General features: G+C 42.1%; 1 protein-coding gene across 5 annotated transcripts in view; it reads right to left on the bottom strand.

The window, feature by feature from the left end:
* Positions 1-24,067, bottom strand: part of ZRANB3 (zinc finger RANBP2-type containing 3) — a 593,631-nt gene that overhangs the window by 99,527 nt on the left and 470,037 nt on the right. The window lies entirely within an intron of this gene.

Genomic DNA, 24,067 nt, shown 5'->3' on the forward strand with positions numbered 1-24,067 from the left:
CAAGCATCGACTATTGCAACTCGCTCATGATAGGACTTCCCAAAGCAATCCTATGTCCCCTACAAATACTACAAAATGCCACTGCCCGAATCCTCACTGGTCATAAAAAAACAGACCACATCTCCCCTGTCTTAAAAGAACTACACTGGCTCCCCATAGAAAAAAGAATTGAATTCAAAATACTATCAATCATTCACAACTCAATTCACAATAACTATGACTGCCTTAGCACCCTAATACAAAAACTCCACACCCAATGTAATACCAGATCATCAAACAAAGCACGTCTTGAAATCCCACCAGTCTCAACCACCAAACTTACCACTGTAAGAAAAAGAGCATTCTCAATAGCTGGACCACATCTTTGGAACACCCTACCTGACAGTCTAAGACTACAAAGCAACACAAAATGTTCAAAAAGCTACTCAAAACATGGCTTTTCAAACAAGCCTACAAGGATGGGATAGGATAAACCAATCAAGATGACAATTCCCCCGTAAAGACAATAAGCCCCGCTAGACAACCAGCCACCTAATAACTCTCACTACACCCCAACCCTACCATGTTAACATTCCACCCTCATTGTAACCAGTAACCCACCACATGTATATCACCTTCAACGTATTCCTAAACTTATCCGGGAAAACCTACTTGATAACTATCGCTTATAACTACACTGCCCATAAAACACTGCCAAACTTATCACTCAACCTTCAATGTTACTCAATGTTAATGATTACTATTTATTATTTATATATTATTATTTTTACTTATATATTATTTATCAATAAACCTCAATGCTACTCAATGTTACTCAATGTTCTCCTGTTAACAATGTTATCTAGCAACCTCCATTATTACTTAATGTTAATTAGTTCTCTGATGTTTTTAATGTAAATTGTTGTTATAAATGTAAACCGGAGTGAAGGCTGACACCAAACTTCAGTATAAAAAAACATTCAAATAAATGAAAAAAATAAAAATAAAAAAGATGTTTCTTCATTGATTCAGAATGCCACTCTTGAAAATGTTGATTTCATCTTAAATGTTTGATTAATGACTTTGATACAACTACCCAAGAACCTTTGTCAGAAAACATGAAATAACCAGATATGAACAAATAAGGGGGCATCATGAATGATCCTGAGGTGGGGGCACACTAGCTGCCCAATCAGGGAAGAAAAAATAGCTGCAGTCAAGCCTTGGAGCCTTGGTCATGGCTGTCTCCAAGTTCAGGAGGGAGGGAGGTACCAGAGCATAGTGACATCACTGTAAGCTTAGCTATCTGTCTCTTTGGGTGGGCTGGGGAGAGAGACTGCTTTCACTGTAGTGGACCTAGGTGGGGAACCACTCACTCTGTCACAGAACTGGACATGGGAGGAGCCACTGTGGTGTTCTACAACCCAGGAAAAGCTGACACCCTCAGGTCCCAACCTGAGAGGAATTCCTACAATTTTGTCTACATACCATCTAGGCCAATCTGTTGCCACCAAAAGAATCATCCATCTGTGACATTCGACACTCCAAACTATTCTGCCCACCATGGGCCATGGGGGAAAGACATACAGCAGCTTGTCCTCTGGCCAGACCTGCATGAGAGCATCGATACCCAAGGACTTCGGATCTCTCCTGCTACTGAAGAATCGATGAACCTTCCCACTGCAAGAAGTCGCCAGCAGGTCTAGAAACGGAAGACCCCAGTGATCCACTATCAGCTGAAATGCCTCATTTGACAATACCCATTCTCCTGGATCCAGACTCTCCCTGTTGAGAAAGTCTGCTCTTACATTGCCTTTTCTGGCAATGTGCGAGGCCGAGATCTCCTGAAGATGCACTTCTACCCATTCCATAAGTTCGTCTATCTCCTGAGACACTTGCTGGCTGTTGGTTCCTCCCTATCGATAGATGTAAGCCACCGTTGTTGCATTGTCCGACATTACCTGGATGGCTCGAACCTGCAACTTGCTGCTGAACTGCAAGCACGACAACCGGACTGCCCGAGCTTCCAGCCGATTGATGTTCCAGAGAGACTCCTCTATATTCCAGTGCCCTTGCGCCGTCAGTGTTGCGACCGTCGCTGCCCGACGTCTCCACTCTGCCCTCTTTACTTCTGTGGCAACTCCCTCCAGGTCTGAAGGACGGCTAGCTGCCGCGGCGTCTCCCTGCCGTCTCTCTCCGGCGTCCCCCGACCGGCTCGACGCTGCAGATCTGCCATGTTGCCTGAAGCCTAGGGCATGCGTGTGCGCAAGCTCTGAGTGAAGTACCAGCAAGGGCGCGAACCTCAGGGGCGTCCCTCAGAGATGACGTCATCTGCTTCCGATATTTAAAGGTCTCTGATATCGCTAACAAACAGAGTTAGCAAGGGTTCGGGTTCGGACAAGGTTTACTCACTTTACCCTGCCTAAGCTACTCTGCCTCCTTGGACTTACCAGAGGTACCCACTCCTCGGGAGCCTCGCTCTCTTTTGCTTTTCAGGTTACAGACAGGAACCGGTACTCGCTCCTCGAGGTCCCTTTTTCCTGACTATCTGCTGATTCTCTTCTGCCTGGAAGCCATCACTGTCTACATCATTGTGAGTTATCTTCACTCTCTCAGAGCTTTCCCTGGAACCAGGTACTCGCTCGAGGGCCTATCCTTTCCAGCTCCTGAGCTCCCTGAGACCAATTATGTGAGTGTTGTCATCTAAGTTCTGTTCATGAACTCTGCATACCCTGCCTACTCACTGTCTACAGTTTCTCAACAGCTCAGCCATCCAGGGATCGCTGTTCCAGTATCTGAGGGACTTCAGCCCTGCTGGGCACTTCAGCTCACTACTGCCACCTCTGGTGGTTTCAAGAACTGTTTAATAAAAGAACTAGTGTGTGTCTGTCTCCATACTCTAAGCCAAGCCGGTGGTCCCTCTCGGGATCTTCCCCTGGGGCGTGGTCATCTGCCACCGGCCCAAGGATCCACCCTCTACTCTCTAGCAGTCTATAACAACAGATTGCTACTCCGCCTACGGAATACATCAGATTGCTACTCCTATATGATTGCTCCTCCCATCAACATAGCGGATTATGACAGTTAGTTCCTGATAGTGAGCTCCCCATCCTTGGAGGTTCGCATCTGTCGTGAATACCAATCAGTCCAGCGATGTCAGGGAGACTACCTTTCTCAGATGATCCGCTTGCAATCATCACTGGAGGTGAGGCAGACTTCCATCGGCAGGTGGAGCCAAATTGAATAGTGCTGAGACAGTGGGTTCCAATGAGCCAGCAGGGAACGCTGAAGAAGACGCATCATTGCTCTCACCCACAGCACCACTTCCAGGATTGCCGCCATCAAACATAGTACCTGCACATAGGACCAAAATGTCAGGTGTACAGTGTTCATCAAGAGGCACCTGTGTCCCCAACTTCTGAATATGAGCTTCTGGCAGCAAAAGTTTGCCCTGCTTCATGTCGAACCAAACACCCATATATTTCAACAATTGAGATGGCTGAAGACTACTCTTCGCTAGGTGCACTACCCAACCGAGCTCCTGCAACAGAGATGTCATGCTGCAGGGTCACCAGGCTGTTCTCTTCCAGAGACTTGGCCCTAATCAGCCAATTGTCCAAATATGGGTGTACCAGGATCCCATTCTTTCTCAACTCTGCCGCCACCACCATCACCATAACCTTAGAAAAAGTTCTGGGAATGGTGGCCAGACTGAAAGGCAGTGTCCGAAACTGATAATGGCACCCCAATACCGTGAAACGCAGAAAACGTTGGTGTTCCAATCGGATGGGAATATGAAGATATTTCAAGAACAGATTCAAGGAGGTCAGATATTTCCCCGACTGCACAGCCATTATCACTGAGAGTCACCCACAAATGATGAAAATGAGTCACCCACAAATGATGGTTGACCACTTTGAGATCCAGGATGGGACGAAAGGAGCCCTCCTTCTTGGGCACAATGAAATAGAAGGAATACTGACCTGTATTTTCTTAAGACATGGGTACTGGAACACAGCCCTCAGACTGAGAAGCCTTAGCAGTGTACACTCCACTGCCTGCTTCTTCTGTCATGAGTGGCAGGGAGACATCATGAACACGTCCCAAGGAAAACTGTGAAACTCTAGTGCATATCCCTCCGGGGCCCACTGATCCGATGTGATTTTGATTCAACTCTGATAAGAGAGAGAGAGAGAGATGTCCCCCTATCTCCTGTTCCTGGGGGTGGATCAGCAAACCTTCACTGGGAAGCTTGGGAGGTACCGCTACCCGAGCCTGCACCTCGCCTGGGCTGTCTGGGATGAAAGGACTGAGACCTACCAAAACTAAAAACTCACCTGAGCTAAAAAATTCTAACTTATCCCTATCAATTAAAAAGCAGAATGAAAATACAAACAAAAAACAAACTTTGAAATGTTTGTATGCTAATGCCAGAAGTCTAAGAAATAAGATGGGAGAATTAGAATGTATAGCAGTGAATGATGACATAGACTTAATTGGCATCTCAGAGACATGGGGGAAGGAGGACAACCAATGGGACAGTGCTTTAACGGGGTACAAATTATATCGCAATGACAGAGAGGAGCACCCGGGAGGCGGTGTGGCGCTTTATGTCCGGGATGGCATAGAGTCCAACAGGATAAACATCCTGCATGAGACTAAATGCACAAGTGAATCTTTATGGGTAGAAATCCCTTGTGTGTCGGGGAAGACTATAGTGATAGGAGTATACTACCGCCCACCTGGTCAAGATGGTGAGACTGACAGTGAAATGCTAAGAGAAATTAGGGAAGCTAACCAAATTGGTAGTGCGGTAATAATGGGAGACTTCAATTACCTCCACACAAAAAACGTTGCAAGCTACAAATTTTTTTCTTTTCTGTGCATTATTTATTTAAAGCTGTGGGACCATCATAACACCCGCGGTTTGTTTGGCAGTAAGCCAGGCTCTCAACCACAATGGGTCATGTTTAATCATCGGTCCATTAAAGTCCTTGAAATGCTATTTTATTAATGAATTTAAACAATTTTTTCTTTCCTTTTTTTATTTTTTATAAAAGTTTTTTAATGAAGTGACGGTATTTGATGAATAAAGGACGGTATTTTCCTTACTTGTGCAGAGCGCTGCCGCGCTTCCTTACTTGTCTGTAGCGCTGCCGCGCTTTGTAGATCAAGTTGTTCAGGAGTTTCTTTTTAGGGAATGAACTTCCGATCCTCAGGCACTTGTGCAGTCCGTACGTTTCGCTCCGAGCTGCTTCAGGGACTGTGACCACATCGGAGAATTATTATCCTGAACTTAGAAAATGCAAGGTTTAACTCCCGTCAAATTCACATGGTACTTAATACCGCGGTTTTAACTCCCGTCAAATTCACATGGTACTTAATACCGCAGTCTGCCGCATGGTACTTAATACCTTTTAAAATAAAAATGGTCGTTACACCACACATACTTAAAGATCCAATTTTGCACAATAACTTCATAAAATCATATGTGCACATCCCTAAATGGATTGTGAAGTTGGGGGATTCAAAGTCCCAACTTACCGCATTCTGCCGCCTAGTCCTCTTGTCGGCGTTCTGCTGAATTGCCGTGAGATCTGACATGATTTTATGCGAATTCACCGTACTACACCTGTGTGTTTGATTTGGCGGGCAAGTGGATTCACATGAAGTGAATCCACTCTATTTCCTTGTTGAGACCACAGGGGGTCACTGTTTGCAATTGGAAAATCCAGCGTTGTTCACATTGTTGAAGTTTTTTAACCCTGTCCCCTTTTCTCCAGTGTGCTTTAATCACTTCTAAAATAGTCCATTTGATGTCAGAAAATATATGATTGTGGTCTTTAAAATGTGCTACTAATGGTTCCTCAATACGACCCGTGTTGAGGCAACATTTGTGTTCAGTTAATCTGATTCTGAACGGACGTTTGGTCATGCCCACATAAATAAGTGGGCATGGACAAAATATAGCATATACTACGAAAGAAGTTCTACACGTCGCTTGAGGAAAAGGCACTCTTCGTCCTGATGGTAAGATGATAGTTGTCTGTGATGATTTCAGAGCGCAATGAGCGCAATTAGTACAGCTGTTAACAGGGCCATCAATGTTCAAAGATTCATGGAAGCTGGAATGTACCACCTGATCTTTAATGTTTCTGCCTCGAGTGTATGCTATCCGAATAGGTTCTTTGAGTGAAGGATGAATTTCCTGGAGGATTGCCCAATGTCTCCTGATGGCTTTGCTGATCAGTGGTGAGGCCAGTGTGTGCCTCATCACCAAGGTCTGTGGGTTCAAATCCTCATGTTGTCTGGGTAAAAATAAAAAGTCCCGATTAGAATAAAGGGCTCGTCGATAAGCTTTTTTGACACTGGATAGGGGATATCCTCCCTGTAAAAATCTTTCTGCCAAATTTTGGGCTTGTATTTTAAACTCTGAATTATCTGTACATATTCGTCGTATGCGCATAAATTGACCTACAGGTAGATTTAGCTTAAATGTACTGGGGTGAAAACTGTCGAATCTTAGAAGATTATTGCAGTCATTGGGTTTGCGGTACAGAGTGGTGGTAACTGAATCTTCATTTTTGGTGATCAGAATATCTAAATAAGACACTTGGTGATGATGAAAGTTCATGGTGAATTTGAGACATGAATTCAATTTATTGAGCCAAGAATGGAACTCTAGGAGGGCTGTTTGGGGTCCTTCCCATACAATGAACTCGTCGTCAATGTATCTCTTCCAATGCTTCAAATACGACGACCACTGATTCTGCTGTATGTATTGTTTTTCAAATGCCGTGACAAACAGATTGGCAACGTCTGGTGCCATTGCTGCTCCCATGGCTGTTCCCCGAATTTGCAAATAGAATTTTTCTTGAAACATGAAATAGTTGTGGCTCAATGCTAAATGTAGTAATTCAATGATATAGGAAGTGGGTATGCGTTGTGGATTAGGACGATTTTTTAATACTGCCGATATTACTGTAAGTAATTCTTCTTGAGGAATTACAGCATATAATGACTCTATGTCCATGGTGACTAAAAGGCTATTACTAGTTAATGAAATGGTAGATAACAATTGAAGCATGTGTGACGTATCTTTAATATATGATGGTGCTTGAGATACAAATGGCTGTAATAATTTGTCCAAAAAAATTGAAATCGGTTCCAAGACGGATTCTTTAGCCGAGACTATGGGTCTTCCAGGTGGATTTTGTAGATTCTTGTGAATCTTTGGTACTATGTATAGTACTGGGATTCTCGGGTGTTTATTGATCAAAAATTCACATTCACTGTTAGTGAGAAACCTCTGTTGGCGCCCGAATTCAACGATACGGGTAACTTCAGCTTGAATGCTGTCCGTGGGATCTGTATCTAATACTTGATAAAATGCTTTATCAGAAAGCTGGCGTTGTGCTTCTTGCACATATGAAGGTACACTCATCACTACGACTGCACCTCCCTTGTCAGCCGGTTTTATTACGATGTCACGTCTGTCTTGTAACTGGTGTAATGCTTGTGATTCTTCTCTGGTGAGATTAAAGTAAGAATGAGAATGTGATTTTTCAATATTTTCAACATCATGCATCACCAATGTGAAAAAAGTGTTGATGGCTGCATCTCCTGGTGGTGGAGGACTCCATTTTGATTTGAGTTTGACAATAGGTGTAATGGCTGTAGGTGGGCTTGCAAAAGGGGATTGAGACAGGTAGATTTTCCTTTGAAGTTGACGTATAAATTTGTGAAAGTCACAGCGGAACTGAAAGGGATCCTGTTTCTGGGTAGGCACAAAATTTAAGCCTTTATTCAGCACTTGTTCTTCCAGTGCTGAGAGGGGGCACCCCGATATATTAATAACTGCCGATGTTATGTCCATTCTGTATGTCCCGGGGTTTGTTTGTTGGAGGGATACTGCGACCTGGTTCTCGGTCGGTTCCACTCTGTGTGTTGGTAATTGCGGGACCCTCTTCTTCTGCCCCTATACGTTTGTCCCGGCTGGTATGTGGGTTTTGGGTGGTCCCCCAAAGGGGTTTTTTCATCGCTTCCTGATGAATTATCAGACAGATTAAAGGTGACTTTCTTTGGCTTAGCATCCTGGTTTAACCAAGGGTAAACTAGCCCCTTCTTATAATCCCCTTCGTCCCTCCGAAACTTGTCAATTTTGGTGATTTTTATTTCTTCCTTAAATTTCTCCATATTGCGCTTAAACTCCTGAAGGGTATTGTCAAACAAATCTAATGCCACGTTATTTTTTAAAGATTCTAACATGGTTTCGGACTGTTGCTGGATTTCTTGAGATATTTTATGTGTTTGACTAACAATTAATAACATTAAATCCATTGAGCATTTGTTAAGAATGTGGGACCATTGTTCCAAAAATTCCGGATACTCAGTATAAATCTTGGGTGCCTGAGGATCGGAAGTTCATTCCCTAAAAAGAAACTCCTGAACAACTTGATCTACAAAGCGTGGCAGCGCTACAGACAAGTAAGGAAGTGCGGCGGCGCTCTGCACAAGTAAGGAAAATACCGTCCTTTATTCATCAAATACCGTCACTTCATTAAAAAACTTTTATAAAAAATAAAAAAAGGAAAGAAAAAATTGTTTAAATTCATTAATAAAATAGCATTTCAAGGACTTTAATGGACCGATGATTAAACATGACCCGTTGTGGTTGAGAGCCTGGCTTACTGCCAAACAAACCGCGGGTGTTATGATGGTCCCACAGCTTTAAATAAATAATGCACAGAAAAGAAAAAAATTTGTAGCTTGCAACGTTTTTTGTGTGGAGACAAGTGTAGCTCGTTGCACTTAAGCAATTAACTGTTCTTTTATAGGAGACTTCAATTACCCCAATATTGACTGGGTAAATGTATCATCGGGACCCGCTACAGAGATAAAGTTCCTGGATGGAATAAATGATAGCTTTATGGAGCAATTGTTTCAGGAACAGACGAGAGAGGGAGCAATTTTAGATCTAATTCTCAGTGGAGCACAAGATTTGGTGAGAGAGGTAACGGTGGTGGGGCCACTTGGCAACGGTGATCATAAAATGATCAAATTTGAATTAACGAGCAGCTACAAAAGTAAAAAGTGTACAAGAGGCGTGGTCATTGTTAAAAAATACCATCCTAGGGAGGAAGTGACGTCAGCCTGAATCTTCGGCTCTGAGATGCTGAAGAGTTTTCGCGGTGTCAGCGGCGAATAAATAGCCCCTAACCTCCCGATTTCAGCTGTTTTGGCTCGGCATCAATAATGGCAACCCGGAGGCGAACAGTGGGTTTAGCGGACTTCTCATACGGAGGCAACCCTGCGCTCCTGAAAAACGCACCCACTGGAGAGGAAGAAGCAATGGCGCCGGTGCTAGCGTCAGCGAGCGATCTGCCAGCCGAAACGGGAGGCGACCATACCTCCTGCCCGTCTAGGCAAGAACTTAAATCTTGGCTGCAGGATGTTAAAAGTGAAATTATCCAGGCATTCAGAGAAGAAATACAGACTACCTTGGGTGACATCCGCAAAGAAGTGGAGGAACTAGGAGACCAGATCCACTAGGTAGAGCAGGCCACGGATGACCATGCTACTACATTGACGCAGCAGGCAAAGGACATGGCTTCCCTAAAACAATCTACGGAGGAGCTGCTCACGAAAATGGAGGACTTAGAAAATAGAAATAGACGCAATAATATTAGGATCAGGGGAGTCCCTGAAGTTGAAGGGACGACCGATCACATAGCTCTGGTTAAGGCTATCTGTAAAGCCATATTAAGCTCAGATGCAGATCACCCTTATGATAAAGACATTGTTATAGAATGAACTCATCGGTCACTGGGTGGCTCTAACAACAATCAACCCAGAGATATAATTGCATGCCTCCATCATTTTTCTATTAAGGACCAGATTATGAATAAAGCCAGAACAATGGGCAATATACTATGGAAAGGGGTCACAGTGCAACTATATAATATCTCGGCCATCACGCTCCAGAAGTGCAAGGCTATGAAATATGTTACTGATACGCTGAGAGTGGAAAATATTCGTTATAAGTGGCTTTATCCCTTCGGGTTACTTTTTAACATAAGTGGCCACTCATGCACGGCACGGCTTCTGGAGACAGCTGAAAAATTCTTAAGGCAAAAGGGTATCGAGGTGAAATCACGCACTGAAGGATCTGCACCTCCGGAACGTATAGCTGCACCACGATGGCAGAGGGCAGGCAAGGGTGGTAAAAGACTTAGAAGAAACCCCATCGCTAAAGTCCCAGAAGAAGATGCAGGGGTCTGATATCAGAGGGGAGTGAGAAGCTTCAATGTACACATTTGCTCTGGATCGGTCTTATTTTCTTCTCCTTACGCTGCATTCTGCATGCAGCCCTACAAAGTTGGCCTAGTCCTGTCTGGGCCCTATTATAGGAATCTGTAATGTATTTGGATATGAAGTGCTCATTGTGAAGGGGTGGGAGGGAGGTTAACACTCTAGGGAGAGGGGTTATGTGAGCTATAATATGTTCGCTGTTTAATGACACCTATTTTTTGGAATTGTTACTAACTGGCTTCAGGGGTTGATGTCATTCCTTCCTACTAAACAGGGTGAGGGAGGACACCTCATCGATGGTTGATTTGGGGGGGGGAGGGGGTGGGATATTCCTACGATAGTACAGTGGGAATATAGGAATGCTGTCTTTATTAAGATTAAAGGGTTTTCAGCTGAAGAACAGCGCATATGGGTTTTCTTATATAACTATCCTATTATCTTAAATGACTGATCTGAAAGTTATATCCCTGAATGTCAAGGGGCTCAATCATCCTCGAAAGCGACAGTTGTTATTTGCAGATGCCAAAATGCAGGGAGCATCAATATACTTTACCAAGAAACACATCTTCTTTGTAAAGATGAACGTTTACTGCGAGATAAGGCATACCCGCAAATACTATTGGCCTCCAATTGTGAGGCAAAGAAAACATGTGGGGTAGGTATTATGTTTGCAAAGGACCTTCGAGTAGAAGTACTTGAGTGCAAAAGGGATAAAGGAGGAAGGTACATTGCTATGGTGATCAAGTTAGATAATATTCTCATGACACTAATTAATATTTATGCTCCTAATACTAACCAAGGGGATTTTTTTCTCTCCTTAGAACATTCACTCAGTGACTTTATAAAAGGGCCATTATTGATAGGTGGTGATTTTAATACTATCCTCAGCCCCAAAATGGACCATAGTAAGCCTCCTGGAGGAGGACCTAAGGTTCACAGACCAGCGGTTCTCAACTGGTGTGTCGCCAAGCACCGGCTGGTGTGTCGCGTGCTCCCGGTCTCTCCCGCTGCTCTTTCTTCCCTGCTGCCGTTGCCGCCGGGCTATCAGCATGTTCAAGTCCAGTGGGAACGGCAGCGGTGCTAGAAGAAGCTGTGGCGCCTGTGGCTGGTCTTTTCTTCTTCCCGCGCCTGCATTCCCCCCCCCCCACCCCGGACCAGGAAGTGATACGCGGTGCGCGGGAAGAAGAAAGAGCCGTGCCGCGTGATAAAGTAGCAGCGGCAGCTGCAGCATCGGCCCCCGTGCAATAGAATCAGCCAGTAATCGGGAAAGGAGACAGCAGCATGAGCCTCCCGCGGCCGATGGAATTCTTCCTTCTTGGCCTGCGGGGGCTGGAGGAGGAGACTGCTGCAGCTACCATTTGTGCTCGGGGGGGGGGGGGGGGTTGGGGGGGAGAGAGGAAGTGAGTGAGAGAAAGAGAGAGAAGCAGCCAGCCAGCGTGTGAGAGAATGTGTGTGTGATTGAGAGCCTGTGTGTAAGTGAGAAAATGTATTTGATCGAGAGCATGTGTGTGATTGAGAGAAACTGGTCAGAGAGATGATGTATGTGTATATGTGAGAGACAATGAAAGTGACTGCTCAAGGAGATGACTGATGTGTATGTGAGAGTGTGAGACAGTCAGGATGTGTGTGTGTGTGTGAGAAAGAGAGAAAAAGCATGGAAGTGAGAAATCTGGGTATGTGAGAAAGCATGGGAGTAAGAAGCCTTGTGTTGTGGGGGTGTATGTGAAAGAAAGCATGGGAGTGAGAAGCCTGATTATGTGAGAGAGAGCGTGGGAGTGGGAAGCCTGTGTGTGTGTGCATGTATGAGAGAGAGACTGGTTGGTAAGGTGACTGGTGTGTATGTGAATGTGAGAGAGAGAGAGAATGTGATTCAGGGAATGAGAAGCCTGTGCACGTGGAGAGCGAGCATGGAAATGAGAGACAGACTGGTGTGTGTGTGTGTGTAACAGAGAGAAAGTGATTATGGGAATGAGAAGCCTGTGCATGTGAAGAGAGTGAGCATGGGAGTGAGAACCTGGGTGTGTGTGAGACACAGCATGGGAGTGAGAAGCCTGTGTATCTGAAAGAGAACATGGGAGTGGGAAGCCTGTGTGTGTGTGTGTATGCATGAGAGAGATCAGGTGACTGGTGTGTGTGTTTGTGTATGTGTGTGAGAGAAAGAAAGTGATTATGGGAATGAGAAGCCTGTGCATGTGGAGAGAACAAGCATGGGAGTGAGAGACTGGTGAGTGTGTGTGAGAAAGAGAAAGTGATTATGAGAGTGAGAAACCCATATATGTAAGTGGAACACGGGAGTGGGAAGCCTGTGTGTGTGTATGGCATGAGAGAAACTGTTCAGGAAGGTGACTGGTGTGTTTGTCAAAGACTGTTTGGGAAATGATTGGTGTGTGAGAGACAGAAACTGATCATGGGGGCATGATGATATGGTGTGTGTATGAGAGACATGGGCCCTAAGGAAGAGGACAATGAGTCCTCTTCCTTAGGGCCCATCAGAAGCGCATACAAAGGTACACTGTATGCCCCAACCGCTAAAACATCACGAAGGAAGCAAGCTCTATCTGCGGCTGGACCCCACCAATGGAACGCTCTCCCCCCAGACTTACGACTTGAACCTAGCCATCTAGTCTTCAAAAAAAAGCTAAAAACCTGGCTCTTTAGCCAAGCTTTCACAGACACTTAAGTAACTCACTCCACTCAGTTTTCTCTCCATCACCACCCATTACTCGACTTCATACTTCTTACTACTTCTTATTTTACTGCCCGGTCACTTGCTACCTCCGGATTTTGTCGTCCAAATGCCAACGTTAAACAAATTGCCTTCTCTGTATAATTTATGTACAACTATATTTATTTTGTATTTATTTGTTTTTAATTAATTAATTTTAATTTGTATTTGTTTTGTTAATTAATTTGTATCTATTAGGGATTTATTATTTTTAATTTTTTTAATCAATTTGTTTTAATCATTTTATTTAAAGCCTCGGGTTTGTCTCAAAACCCAGAGAGAGTTACCATATTACTGTTCTATGGAATCGTTCTGTTTAATCTGTTTCTTGTAAAGCCATGGGCACTGATTCTAGGCCTTAGGCATTTTGATGTTCCATGTAAACTGGATTGATTTGTTTCCCAACAAGAACTTCGGTATATAAAAATTCTAAATAAATAAAATAAATAAATATAGAGCTTAGCCACTACTGCTGTTTCTGGTGTGTGCTACAGCCTGCATGGAAGAGGAGTAGGAGAGCTGCTGGAGGGGGTAAGTAAAGGTGGCCTTTTAAGTTTATTTTTCTTGATTGACTGCCATTTTAATTATTTAATATTATGTGATGTGTCTGCTTTTTTTGAAATATTTTATTGGTGTTTGGAGAATTTTTAATAGTTTTTATGAGTTTTTAATTGTTGGATGTTATTCTGTTCAAAGTTGTTGTGAAACATTTATTCTGCTTATTAGTATAGTTTTACAATTATTTCTGTGTGGGGATCTATAGCTGCTTGCTAGTTCTATTTTCCTAATAAGAGCTGTATTGGTTTTTAGGGCCTGATTTAATATTTGTAGTGTTGCCTTTTCATAGATAGGGTTGCTCCTGTTTGAGTGTGTTCCATAATACAGGTGTAACTGTGTGCGGATTAGTTTATGTGCATTACTACAGATCCTGGGAGTATGTTAGGTCGGTTCTGTGTCTGTTACCGAGATATTTTACTAGCATGTAAGCGTTTGTATCAGTCTTATTTGTTGTGTTTTCTCAAGAGGACATGCATTGGTGGTAAACTGCTGTTTTTTCATAAGTAGGGCTATTGAGCCTGGAAGTAGGAGTTTGAGTTGCTGTTACTGAGATGACACCAGAACCAGAATATCTTTTTTGTAGGGTGAGTTGTATGGGGAATGTCATAATTCTGCTTTACATCCATTATTGTGGGTCAGGGGGGTTCCCGTGGATGCAAACTGTACTTTTACATCTAGCCCTGTGACGATCATGGGTCAGTGTGTCACGCATGTGAGAACCATCTGTCAGGTGTGTCCCGACAGAAAAAAGGTTGAGAACCACTGTCATAGACAATGGTTGAAAGCACTTATGGGTGCATGGGGAGTTTACGATTTATGGCGACTTAAAAACCCACAGAGTAAGGACTTCACTTTTCATTCCCGGGTTCATGATACCTATTCCCGCATTGATATGTGGCTGGGTGATAAACTATGGTGTGTGGGATGTAAGGATATGCAAATAGGTCCTGTAACATGGTCGGATCATTCACCAATTTTGGGATCCTTCTCTTTGCAGAAGGATGATCCTGGGACTAAATATTGGAAATTGAATAATGCCCTGCTTTCTGATAATCAATTATGTGACGCTCTGAGGGAGGACATTAAAGAATATTTCACCACAAATTAAGGACCAATAGGGACAATTTCTAATGGATAATAAGAATATCAGGCAGCGGTTTGCGCAATTTTACCGGGAATTATATATAAATGAGTTCCCAATTGCCGATCGGGACATAGTTTAGTTTAGTTTAGTTTATTGTTGTTTATATACTGATGACTCAAACTAACCATCACACCGGTTTACAAGTTAGGGTACAAGAAATACAATAGTTCATAAAAGAGTAACAGCTAAAAATTACACAGTATAAAATCATAAATAGCTGTTAAGAACATAATATAAGCTTCTACTTAGAACTGTAAAATAAACTATAAAATGTATACAATAATTTAAGACTAATATAAAATATTTAAAATATTGGTAGCCTTTGCAATATGAAAAAATATTGTAAAAAGTATTGTGCTATCTGTTCAATTATTGCATCATGCTTTTATCTGAATTTTCATTCTCCATAAATGCACACTTAAATAGCCATGTCTTTAAGTTTGATTTAAATTGTTTCTTATCTGTAGTCAAGCTCAGGTATGTTGGAAGGGAGTTCCAAAGCTTTGTTCCTGCAACAGACAAAGCACGTTCTCTTACATTGCTTAACCTGGCCGATCTAATAGTAGGGACTGACAAGAGACCTTTGTCAGCCGATCGTAGATTCCTCTGTGGTACATGCAGTCTTATTGATGTGTTTAGCCATTCTGTATGGTCTCCATGAATGACAATGTAAATTATACATGCAGCCTTATATTGGATACGGTTTTGAATAGGGAGCCAATGCAAACTAATCAGAATTGGAGTAATATGGTCCCTCCTTTTTGAGCCGGTCAAGACTCGTGCTCCGGCATTCTGTAAAACCTGAAGCGGACGAATACTGGACATTGGCAGACCAAGTAACAGTGAATTACAATAGTCTAAATTAGCAAAAATAAGTGACTGTAATACGGCTCTAAAATCTGAAAAGTCTAAAAATGGTTTGAGTCTGCGTAAAGTAAGTAATTTATAATAACCGTCTTTCAGTTTTGTTGAAATATGTTTTTTAAGAGAAAATTCGGTGTCTAGAACAACACCAAGATCACGTACCTTAAAGCATGGATTTATTTTTACATTGTCCGGGAAGATCAATAGTGGAATGTTGCTCAAATGACATTTACGTTCAAGCAGTAAAATCTCAGTTTTATCGGTATTTAAAACTAGCTTTAATTGCTGGAGTAATTTTTTTATTGCTAAAATATACATTTTTATAAGATCTAAGGCATCTTCTATGGTGTTATCAATCGAGACCAAAAACTGTATATCGTCCGCATATACATAAAATTTCAGACCTAGTCCGTTTAAAAAATGGCAAATGGGTAAAACATATACATTAAAAAGAGTTGCGGATAAGGTTGATCCTTGAGGGACACCTGTTCTTAAAGGTACTTTTTCTGAAGTAACGGTATTAATTTTTACTTGGTATGACCTATTACTAAGGAAAGAGGAGAACCAGTCAAAGACTAAACCACTTATTCCTGTTTGACTCTCTTCTCCTCTTCTTTGTATATCACCCAGTTAACCCTTCCCCTGTTCATTGTAACTTCCTTTCCTTTCTCAGTTATTTGTAAACCGACATGATGTGTCCTACGAATGCCGGTATAAAAAAAGTTTTTAAATAAATAAATAAAATAAATTCCAATTTCTGATAGTCGTTTCAGTAAGATGGGATAATCTACCGTGTCAAATGCGGACGATAAGTCCAATAAAACCAAGAAATAACTTTTTCCGGCATCAAAACCTCTTAAAACTGAATCCATCAACGCAATAAGAAGTATTTCAGTGTTAAAATTTTTCCTAAAACCATATTGGTTTGGGAATAAGATATTATTGGTTTCCAAATGGGCATCTAATTGTTTTTGTGTTACTTTTTCTAAAACGTTTGCTAAAAAAGGTAAAATGGATATAGGCCTATAGTTGCTCAGTAGGGTATTATCTAACTTTGTTTTTTTTTAAATTGGTCTGACTATGGCATTTTTCAGTATTTCAGGTACTATGCCTTCATTCAATGAGGCGTTCACTATATTAATGATTATTGGGGCGATGACGTCAGCAATGGTTTTTAGGGATACTACTTGAATGGGATCTAAGGAGTGCTTAGCAGAATTTAATTTTTTAATATAACCTTCAATTTCTATTGAGGATACATGTTCAAATTGATCCCAATTAATATCCGGTTTTTCTGGCATTTAATTTCCTGGCTCTGATTAAAATTATTATTCCGAATTAATGAATCTATTTTTTCCTTAAAAAATACGGCTACTTCGTTGCATTTATTTTCCAGTAGACTTTCCACTCTGATTGGAGTTTTTATAAGGTTATTAACGATATCAAAAAGAACTTTTGGGTTATGTAAAGAGGACTCTAATTTTTTCTTAAAAAATTCTTTTTTTGCTTTTTCGATAAGTTTCTTGTATTGGTGTAGCGCTAATCTATATGCCGCTAATGTTTGAGTCATTTTATTTTTTCTCCATATTATTTCTAGCTTTTTCACCTTCAGTTTTTGTTTCTTGAGATCCTTATTAAACCAGGGGTTCTTAATTTGTTTTAGCTTTAATGTTTTGGTTATTGTTGGGCATAGTGTCGTTGCTATTTTTTCGCACTTCGATAGCCAGGTAGAAGTTAACTTGTTTACATTGAGGGGTTGCGAGTTATCATTTGTATTTTGGAATTCTAATATTAAATCTTCAGTTTTTGGTTTCAACTGAAACGTAAACTGAGATAAGAGCTTTGGTAGATTGAAGCTAGCTTCAGAGTGGATCAAAAAATGATCAGACCACGGAACTGGGGTTATATTTAGATCAATGTTTGTACATAACTTAGAATTTACGAAAATCAAATCTAAAGCATGCCCTGCTCTGTGTGTAGGGGTGCGTGAGGTAAGATTATAGCTGAGAGCTGTGAATGAATCACATAATATGGAACACGTGGAATCTATAATGGCATTATCAACATGTACGTTAAAATCGCCTAAAATCATTGATGGTTTCTCTGGGTTCAGGATTAAGGTTAGACTCTCAATCAAAGGGGAAATATTATGATTTAATAAACCTGGGTTTATTAAATAGAACAGTACTTAGCGGAAGTCCAGTTACCCTCCTTGACGGAGGAGCAGTCAAATAAATTGGACAGGCCTATTTCGCAAGGTGAGATTTTTCAGGCCATCTCCACCCTCAAACCACATAAAGCACCAGGATTAGACAGATTTTCTGGTCTATTCTACAAAAGGTTTGGGGATCTATTAATACCTTACCTACAAAAGGTATATAATAACATATTAATAGAACCAACACTACCATTGTCAATGGATTTGGCAGGGATCACTATTTTACCAAAACCAGGGAAGGATAAATCTCTCTGTGGGACTTTTAGACCAATATCCCTGTTGAATTTAGATTTAAAAATCTTAGCGAAAATTCTGGCCAGTAGACTCAATAAGGTCCTACCTCTATTGGTACATAACAATCAATCAGGATTTATTCCTGGTAGGCAGGCAGGGGATAACCTGCGCAAAATCACTAATTTAATGTGGTTCACCCGGAGTCGCCAGGTCCCATCGGTGTTAATGGCAGTGGACGTGGAAAAGGTCTTCGATAGGTTTCATTGGGGTTTTCTGTTTCAAGTACTCAACAAAGTAGGCCTTGGGAAAAATTTTAGAACCTGGTTATCCGCAATGTACTCCTCTCCCAAAGCTTGTATTAAGGTGAATGGATCCTGTTCCCCGATATTCGACCTGGGGAGAGGAACGCGGCAGGGTTGTCCCCTTTCTCCTCTCCTGTTTGCCCTCTTTATGGAGCCCCTGGCATCATCGGTTCGTCAAAATGAGGACATTAAAGGGATTACAGTTGGAAATACCCAATTCAAGATATCATTATTCGCTGACGATATTCTTTTTTCCATAGCTTATCCACAGCTCACCTTACCCATACTGGTCAAAGAGCTGGATAAATTTAGTGCTATATCGGGGTTTAAGGTTAATATGACTAAAACGGAAATATTAAATGTCTCTCTGACGACCGACCAGGCATCCAATATCAAAGCTCATTTTCCGTTTAAATGGACTTCTTCGTGTATTAAGTATTTGGGCATACAGTTAGGAGCAGACTGGAGGCAACTATTTGCTTATAACTATGTACCCTTGCTGGCTAAAACTGCAAAAGACCTAGAGATCTGGGACTCGTACCGGCTCTCCTGGCTGGGAAAGGTGGCAGTCATTAAAATGACTGTGCTCCCAAGGTGGTTATACTTGTTTCAGACGCTACCTATAGAAATACCTACTAAGTTCTTGAAATCCTTACATACCAAGGTGTTTCACTTTATTTGGCGAAAACGGCCTCCCCGCATTGCAAGGACAACTCTTCATCGTCCCAAAGAATGAGGGGGATTGGCAGTTCCAAATTTTTTTAAATACTATTATGCGACGCAGCTTCGGGTAATACCGGAGTGGACGGCCCGCCAACATACTAAGCAGTGGATAAGTATCGAACAAATGGGACTCAATGGGGAAACTTTATATAATTTAGTCTGGGGTATGCACACGAAGGGTGCTGCGGGGGGGATTACTAATCCCTTTACCAACATGACTCAAGTTATGGAATAAAGGACGGTTGGTACTCTGGCCATAAACAGGTGTCCCCATTGTTACCTCTGGGTATTTATGATGCGGGCCGTTTAGTCTCCGATGTGGGACGTGCTTTTAGCAAATGGAATAAGTGGGGCGTATGGTGCTATGGTCAATTAATAGATAATATGAATATACTTTCCTTTGCTGATCTGCAACGACAGTTCCCGATTCCTGATGCAGAATACTTCCATTATCTTCAACACTGTGCACAAGATGCATATTTGAAGGACCATGTCAGTCGCCCGAAGACAGAATTCGAGGAAATGAGCTTTAATTCAGGGACGCCTAAAAGGGTGATTTCGAAGCTATACACATGGCTGGGACAACATTCTTCTGATCCTAGTCCTTATCAGACACAATGGGAACGGGATTGGGGCTACTCGTGGACTGCTAAGCAATGGAAACAGTGTTATTTGAATATTGCCAAAAGCTCTATAGCCGCTTCAACAGTGGAAATGAACTACAAGTTGCTCTATTGCTGGTACCTTACTCCACTTAAATTAAGCAAAATGTACTCGAGCAGAACAGCTGTCTGCTGGCGGAATTGTTCGATGGAGGGTTCCTTTATACATATTTGGTGGACTTGTCCTAAGGTGGTACCATTTTGGAAATGGGTTGCATCTATCATCTTGCAGATGCTCGGAGAGGATGTACCTTTTCTCCCTGAAATATACCTATTATCAGCTTACCCCACAGAGTGGCCGTCTCGAATTAGGAATTTGATAAACCATATACTTTGTGCTGCACGACAGGAGCTGGCTTCACACTGGCGGATGGAGCTTCCCCCCATAGCGGATTTTGTTATAAAAAGACTATGGTCGGTGCATTATTGGTATTATCTGCACGCAGGGCAGACTGACAAAATGTCATCTCACATTAGACTCTGGGAACCATTCCTACGTTGGTATAAAGACTTTTGAGACACTCGCTCTTGGCTTTGCGGACTGGCAGCTGTGGTGATGGATGGATGAGTCTCGACAGTAGGGGATGATTCTGGATATTAAGATAGGGAAACTTCCTTTATCCATATTGTCTGTACTTTTTATTTCTTCTAGCTGTTATATGGTGTGACACGAAGAGGAAAACCCTGATGTGAGATGTTATAAGGGGGAAATGGGTGGGGATGGGGGAAGGAGCAAAAAAGGGGATAAACTGTTGTTGGCAGTCTTTCTACTGTATTGCATTGTTGATCTATGGTTAATATGACTTTCCTGTTAAGATTGTGTGTTCTGCCAATAAAAATATAAATATTAAAAAAAAAAAATAATACCATCCTAGAAGCACAATCCAGATGTATTCCACACATTAAGAAAGGTGGAAAGCAGGCAAAACGATTACCAGCATGGTTAAAAGGGGAGGTGAAAGAAGCTATTTTAGCCAAAAGATCTTCATTCAAAAATTGGAAGAAGGATCCAACAGAGGAAAATAGGAACATGCATAAACGTTGGCAAGTTAAATGTAAGACATTGATAAGACAAGCTAAGAGAGAATTTGAAAAGAAGTTGGCCATAGAGGCAAACTCACAGTAAAAACTTTTTAAAATATATCCAAAGCAGAAAGCCTGTGAGGGAGTCAGTTGGACCGTTAGATGATCGAGGGGTTAAAGGGGCACTTAGAGAAGATAAGGCCATCGCGGAAAGATTAAATGATTTCTTTTCTTCGGTGTTTACTGAAGAGGATGTTGGGGAAGTACCCGTACTGGAGAAGGTTTTCATGGGTAATGATTCAGATGGACTGAACCAAATCACAGTGAACCTAGAAGATGTGGTAGACCTGATTGATAAACTAAAGAGTGGTAAATCACCTGGACAGGATGGTATACACCCCAGAGTTCTGAAGGAACTAAAAAATGAAATTTCAGACCTATTAGTAAAAATTTGTAACCTATCATTAAAATCATCCATTGTACCTGAAGACTGGAGGATAGCTAATGTAACCCCCATATTTAAAAAGGGCTCCAGGGGAAATCCGGGAAATTACAGACCGGTTAGCCTGACTTCAGTGCCAGGAAAAATAGTGGAAAGTGTTCAAAAACATCAAAATCACAGAACATATAGAAATACATGGTTTAATGGAACAAAGTCAGCATGGCTTTACCCAAGGCAAGCCTTGCCTCACAAATCTGCTTCACTTTTTTGAAGGAGTTAATAAACATGTGGATAAAGGTGAACCGGTAGATGTAGTGTACTTGGATTTTCAGAAGGCATTTGACAAAGTTCCTCATGAGAGGCTTCTAGGAAAAGTAAAAAGTCATGGGATAGGTGGCGATGTCCTTTCGTGGATTACAAACTGGCTAAAAGACAGGAAACAGAGTAGGATTAAATGGACAATTTTCTCAGTGGAAAGGAGTGGGCAGTGGAGTGCCTCAGGGATCTGTACTGGGATCCTTAATTTTCAATATATTTATAAATGATCTGGAAAGAAATACGAGTGAGATAATCAAATTTGCAGATGATACAAAATTGTTCAGAGTAGTTAAATCACAAGCAGATTGTGATAAATTGCAGGAAGACCTTGTGAGGCTGGAAAATTGGGCATCTAAATGGCAGATAAAATTTAATGTGGACAAGTGCAAGGTGATGCATATAGGGAAAAATAACCCATGCTATAGTTACACAATCTTAGTTTCCATATTAGATGCTACTACCCAAGAAAGAGATCTAGGCGTCATAGTGGATAACACATTGAAATCATCGGTTCAGTGTGCTGCGCAAGTCAAAAAATCAAACAGAATTTTGGGAATTATTAGAAAGGGAATGATGAATAAAATGGAAAATGTCATAATGCCTCTGTATCGCTCCATGGTGAGACCGCACCTTGAATATTGTGTACAATTCTGGTCACCACATCTCAAAAAAGATATAATTGCGATGGAGAAGGTACAGAGAAGGGCTACCAAAATAATAAATTGAATGGAACAGCTCCCCTATGAGGAAAGACTAAAGAGGTTAGGACTTTTCAGCTTGGAGAAGAGACGGCTGAGGGGGGATATGATAGAGGTCTTTAAAATCATGAGAGGTCTAGAATGGGTAGATGTGAATCGGTTATTTACTCTTTCGGATAATAGAAAGACTAGGGGGCACTCCATGAAGTTAGCGTGTGGCACATTTAAAACTAATCGGAGAAAGTTCTTTTTCACTCAACGCACAATTAAACTCTGGAATTTGTTGCCAGAGGATGTGGTTAGTGCAGTTAGTATAGCTGTGTTTAAAAAAGGATTGGATAAGTTCTTGGAGGAGAAGTCCATTACCTGCTATTAATTAAGTTGACTTAGATAATAACCACCGCTATTACTAGCAACGGTAACATGGAATAGACTTCGTTTTTGGGTATTTGCCAGGTTCTTATGGCCTGGATTGGCCACTGTTGGAAACAGGATGCTGGGCTTGATGGACCCTTGGTCTGACCCAGTATGGCATGTTCATATGTTCTGAAAGGTTGCCCCTCTGTAGGGACGTAACTGCTTGGAACCCCTAAGACGACCTCGCATACCAAAGGGGTGTGGTGACTGCGTCTCATCCTCTGGCAACTGAAGAACCAGGGATTCACCCCAATTACTGGCCAGTTTCTCCAACTCGCTTCCAAACAAGAGCAAGCCTTTAAAGAGCAATTTCATAAGATTAGCTTTACAGGTGGCATCGGCCGACCAATTTCTCAGCCATAACTGACGCTTGGCTGCTATTACCAAAGCCATTCCTTTAGCCGAGCTGTGGACCAAATTGCAGCCCACAACTGCTAAAAAGGCGACAGCTGGTTCCATAACTGCCCTAGAACTCACACTAGAGTCATCAACTTTCTGAGAGAGAATCAAACAAGAGCGAGCGGTGGCCTCAATCCTCCTATCATGCATGTCCATCAAGGCTGCTGCTCCCTCCTTGGGGATAGTCGTCCGTTTAGAGACGGCACAGACAAATGCATCTACTTTCAGAAAATGCAGATGCTCTCATGCCACTGGATCCAGAGAGTACAGGCCTTCCAAGGTCTGACCCCCTTTGAAATTTGCCTCTGGGGCCTCCCAATCAAGATCAATCAATTCTTGGATGGCCTCCATAACAGGGAAAAACAAGAGGCTTTACGCAAAGAAACCAAAATGGGATTTTTCTTTGGTTCAGACACAGAATCTGTCCCAGGTACTCCCACCAGCATCTTCAATATCTGGGAAATCAGGGATGGCAGTTCATCTCTAGAAAAGAACCACAGCATAGTCCTATATGGTTCCAGTCCTAGAGGAATTTCCCCATCCTCCAGACAGTCAGGATCTGCCTCATTATCAGTGCCATCTGGATTCCTATCCGCAGTATCTGCAGTCAAGCAAGATGTATGTCAGTGCTCAATAGTAATACCGGAAAAGGGAGAGGGCACTACTTGAGAATCTGACCTGACAGGATTAGACGGGGCTGAGGACTGCGCCTGAAGAAAGGACTGCAATCCTTGAAAAAATTCTACCCAAGAAAATCAGAAGGATACATTCCAAAACCAGGAGGCACTTGAGCAGTGCCCACTGAGCTGCTGTACCCTGCTGAGGAACCAGTCAAGGGAGTTCCAAGATCAGGCGTCCCTCTTGATATGTCTTTAATCAGGCCCTCATCAGGCTGGGAAGAACCAGGCTTAGTAAAATCAGAGGAAGATAATTCTCCCTGAACCTCTAAGTAGCGCTGGCATAAGTTAGATGGCATTCTAGGCTGAGATGCCTGAATATTACAGAGGGAAAGGTGCTTAGGTTTCTTAGCCATAGGTGCCATTAGTCCAT

This window comes from Rhinatrema bivittatum, chromosome 6 (assembly GCF_901001135.1).
Source record: "Rhinatrema bivittatum chromosome 6, aRhiBiv1.1, whole genome shotgun sequence".
Lineage (NCBI taxonomy): Eukaryota > Metazoa > Chordata > Amphibia > Gymnophiona > Rhinatrematidae > Rhinatrema > Rhinatrema bivittatum.